At 35.8% G+C, this 5,341-nt stretch overlaps 1 protein-coding gene across 3 annotated transcripts in view; it reads left to right on the top strand.

Moving 5' to 3' along the window:
• LOC106872383 (protocadherin beta-15) overlaps positions 1–5,341 on the top strand; it is a 259,461-nt gene that overhangs the window by 184,402 nt on the left and 69,718 nt on the right. The gene's annotated exons all lie outside the window — the stretch shown is intronic.

Here is a 5,341-nt window from a genome sequence, read left to right as displayed (position 1 = left end):
GTTATGTACTGAATGCCATATACAAAAAAATTACTATTGAAATTTATCGAAAGTTTGAAATTTAACAGAAAGTAAACAAAAACTCAGAAGTGATTTCTTTCTTTGTTTTAGATAGATATTTCAATAACTTCACAATTCCATTACATCATACACCAATTCAATTACCCAAATTCTTGTCAGTGTCTTCGAGGAATTATTTCTCTTAGCTCTTTTTATAATTCATTACCCTCTTACAATAACCCTTTTCCACTATGCAGAATTTCATCTCCTGATTTGCAGATCTCAGTAAACTGTACTGTACTGATGAGGTTAAATATACTAAAACATATGTTCATAGTTGCCCTTTGCTTATCCTTTGCCTATGAGTGTAAATTAAGTTTAGTGATTGGTTCTTCGTGCTTTGAAGTTATCTCCACTTCCTAAGACATTCATTAAGGATTGGTTTTCATTTTTGTACCTCACATTTGAAGAGAAGTTTCAATACATTAAGAATTTACTCTGTACTACTATATTTAGTATCCCACTTTTATCAAACTGCATACTACAGGCCTCTTGAATTATTTGCCTTAGTTCTTCACATCTATACATATGCTCTTTTACTCTTTTACTTGTTTCAGTCATTTGACTGTGGCCATGCTGGAGCAACGCCTTTAGTCGAGCAAATCCACCCCAGGACTTATTCTTTGTAAGCCTAGTACTTATTCTATCGGTCTCTTTTGCCGAACCGCTAAGTTACGGGAACGTAAACACACCACCATTGGTTGTCAAGCGACGCTGGGGGGACAAACACAGACACACAAACATATACACACACCAATTCCACTCACAAGGCTTTGGTTGGCCCGAAGCTATAGTAGAAGACACTTGCCCAAGGTGCCACGCAGTGAGACTGAACCCAGAACCATGTGGTTGGTAGGCAAGCTACTTACCACACAGCCACTCCTGCACCTATATATGTGTACATATATATGTGTATGTGTGTATATCATCATCATCATCAACATCATTATCATCATCATTACTATCATTATAATTTAGCATTTGTGTTCCATGTTGGCATGGGTTGAACTTATATATATATATATATGCATATGTATATATACTTGTGTATGTGTGTGTATTCCAAGATCTGTGTGAGAATTTGGTGTAAAGATTGCAGAAGAATGGACGGAGTATTAGTGAGAAAGAAAAGAAAAACTGACATAAAATGTGGATATGAAACTATGTAGCAATGGGCAATGGGTGGAGGGTAGGCGTGAAAGGAAGAAGAGAAATAAGAAGCAAAAAAAGAATTAGGAAAAGAAGAGAGAATGAAAGGAGAAAGAAGTCATGAATATTGAAAAGGGAAAGAGGAAGAAAGAGAGAGAGAAAGGGAGAAAGAAAAGAGAGAGAGAAAGTGCAAGAGAAAAAGGATAAGGGAAAGACATGAATGGCAAATGTGATATGAAAGCAGGGAGATGAAAGAGACAGAGACTGGCAAAGCAGTAACATGCAGTTATGTGCGTCGTGCATTACAGAAAGATTGTAACTAAGAAGAAACAATGGAACAAAGAGCTTGTGTGATAACAACAGTCGACACCATGACGGCATTCCAGTAAAGAAATATCTCGTTGTATTATTCTTCAATTCTGCGCTGGAAATATTTCACTTCATTGATGTTGATAATGCAGTTGGGATCTTGGGAAAGGCATTATCATCTCCACTTCACCATGAGTCTTTTAAACTGCTTATGTAAGAAATAACTATCAATTATCATCATATAAGCATGGGCATGGCTGTATGGTTCTAAAGTATACTTTGCAATCAAGTGGTTTGGAGTTCAGTCTCACTACACAGTAACTTGAGCAAATATCATCTGCTACAGTCCTGGACTATGGTTGATGAATTTAGTAGACTTTCTGGAAGACTGTCATATACATATATATATATGTGTGTGTATATATGTGTCGTGTCTGTATCTTTGTTTTGTTCTCATCCCTACCACTTAACAACCAGTGTTGGTTTGTTTATGTCCCTGTGACTTAATAATCCAGAAGAAAGTGAGGCTGATAGAATAAGTACCAAATCAAGAGAATATGATAGATAGATAGATAGATAGACAGACAGATAGATAGATAGACAGATGGATAGATAGATAGATAGATGGATAGATAGATAGATAGATAGATAGATAGATAGATAGATAGATAGATAGATACAAGTGATGCATATGTATACAAAGTGCAGTGAATATATTTTTGTCTAAATTGTGCAAAAATGAAAATAACACTGACCTCTCATTTCAACAGATATGTTTACCAAAATTACATAAAAACATCTTGAAATACTAAAGAATAGATTTATTCTATAAAATCGCCATTGGCTTCAACCACGGCCTCCAGATGACTTTGAAATTTCCTGTAACTCTTCTGGACCATCTCCTTGTTTAAGTTGGTGAATGCTGTCATAATTCTTGCCTTCAGGTCATCTTTGGTGTTACAAGGAGTTTTGTTGGTCTCTCGCTCAACTGCACCCCACACATAATAATCGAGTGGATTGCAGTCTGGGGAGTTAAATGGCCAGATGTTAGGGGTGATGTGGTCACAGAAATTGTCTGACAGCTATAACTCGGTTCTCCTGCTTTTGTGGCTTGGTGCAGAGTCCTGTTGCCAGACATAAGGTCTTCCAGCAGCCACCCTTTTGACCCAGGTCAGCCCCACCTTATCCAGGAACTTGATGTAGGCCTCTGTGGGGAAGATGAATGGAGGCATAACATTGTCATCACTAGTGATCACTCCAAACACCATGAGGATGATTAAATGTTTGATTTTTATCATTCTCAGTACATGTTTTGGGCACACAGCAAGCCAACGGTTGTTCTGTCTGTTCACCTGTTTGTACTGGGGCTTCAGGCATAAATGCCAAGCAGTACAACATGCCATTTCCAAAGTTTTATCAGAGTGAATTGCGTCATGGTGCTAATTATTTCACAGATGGTGCCCAACTGACCCCACCATACTGTGTAGTCAACAAAATCAAAATCAAACAATGCGCATGCACGAAATTAAAAATATAATATGGCAACAATTTACCCATTGCACCCTGTGTATACACACACACAGACACCCACACACACACACCCATACACACACATACAGACACACATACAGACACACTCATACACACACATACAAATATAAGTTTCTATGTAGGTGTGTATTCGCACATGTGCAGAGAAATGAAAACACATTTATTTTGTAAGTGTAGTTAAAGTAAATCTAAGTTTTTAGTCAACACTGCAGGTGTAATTACACTAAATCAAATACATTGGACAACTGTAAACATTTCACTTTTATACAATCTCTTTGTATACAGGAAGAAAATGTATAAAAGACAGTTGTTTGCAATTGTCTGGTGTATTTAATTTAGAGTAATTATACATCCAGTGTCAGTTAAAAGCTTAGATTGACTCTAAGGTGCAATTATAGCATCAAACAAATACCACTTAACACATCAATAATGTGTGTGTGTGTGCATGTGCGTGTGTGTATGTATGTGTGTATGTATGTGTGTATATATATATATATATATATATATATATATATATATGCTTGTATGAGTACATATACACACACACACACACACATGTATATATAACATGAGTTACAAGAAATAACTCAGTAAGTAGCCAGTGGCTTGTATTAGAATAACAAATGATGAATACAGTTATATTAATCAACATACAAGATAAAATCTTGATTTATCTCCACTTCCAAGAAAGTTAGACCAATCACACAAAGGTAATTGGAACTATGTCCAAAACTGAACAAGTGATTGTCTAAATAATCACAAATTTCTACAAAAGTGATATGCCATCAAAGGAAAAAACAGTCTAATTGTCTGAAGGAAAGGGAATATCTGTAGACACATGTTTCTAAATTAACAGGCACCATTAGCGCAGCCATTTTTCAACCTTATCTTCTGTACATGAAGCAATTTGGGTAAGAGTAAATACCCCCTTCAATTATGAATTACAATGGGATTGCACCTAGAAAGCTACGCTCCCAGATAGAAATTTGAGCAAGGTTGTTTTCTGGAAGACCAGCAGTTGTCCATGCATATCAGCCTCCCCACTCCATGCCACTGATGTTGTCCAAGAGAAAGGCAAAAGCCAATACAGCTTGGCACCAGTGATGTCGCAATTCATTTCAAAAGCTGATAGTACTGGAGCAGCACGAAAGTAAATTGTCTGGCTCAAGAATACAAGTCACAACCCAGTCCAGGAATTGGATTCCCAACCCCACGATTGTAAGCACAATACTCTGACCACTGAGCCATATGCCTTCACATATGAAACAGTTAGAGATACAATAATGAGTAGAACATATTTCTGGCCTAGATAATTTGCTTAAATAAAACAAAAATAAATTAAGAGAAATAAAATAGAGAGGATATAGCATGTATTTCAATAAGAAAGACAAGGCTATATTAAACAATAATAAAGATGAGTACATGATTTATTGAAATAAAGATCACTACTAGAAAGAGAAGACCAATCACTTGGTAGCAATGGATATCAACTCTAATTGGAAAGTGATACAGCCATAGAAAACTCTAATTCAACATACTCTTCTTTGACCCATGAAAGCATGGAAAGTAGATATGATGAGGATGATGATGATGATGTGTTGCAAATGTGTGTGAATTGTCTAAATAATTTATATTAAGAAGTTTGCAACAATTTTGGGTGTGGCTTTTTTTAATCTTTGGAACAGAATGCTAACCACTTTTTTTTTTTGTCATTTCACAAGATTATCAGCTAAAAATCACTTTGTTGATTGGGTGTGGTGTAAATTTTAGAGTCAAATTTTTCGAGGATATTCCAGGAACATGGTTTTTCTTGCATTGAATTTATTTATTTATAGGTTTTGAGTCATGTCAGCTGTTACTGAAATGTTGGTTCTTCTCATGGTTATTATATATTTACTCGTGTTCTACTGGTGTGTGCTTTCTAGTGCACACACATACGTGCTAGCACTTATTATATATATATATAAATATACATACACATACACACGTACACTCACACATATATATTATATTCATACATATACATTTATATATGCAAATGCATGTACATATGTGTGTGCATCTGTGCATGTATGCATGCATTTGTATGTGAGTGTGTCTGTGAAACTTCATTGTTATATAATTAGTGTTATTCATTGTCAGTCCTCCAGGTAAAAATTTGCAGCAAACAAGCTTTCAATGTTCAAAGGTCTAAGGGAAATATTATCTGACTTGGAAGCAGGTAACAGTTGGCAAGAGTAGGAGCATCCACATGTCAAAAATCTGCATCAAC

The sequence above is a fragment of the Octopus bimaculoides genome, chromosome 14 (genome assembly GCF_001194135.2).
Source record: "Octopus bimaculoides isolate UCB-OBI-ISO-001 chromosome 14, ASM119413v2, whole genome shotgun sequence".
Lineage (NCBI taxonomy): Eukaryota > Metazoa > Mollusca > Cephalopoda > Octopoda > Octopodidae > Octopus > Octopus bimaculoides.
This window is presented reverse-complemented; position numbering and strand designations above follow the sequence as displayed.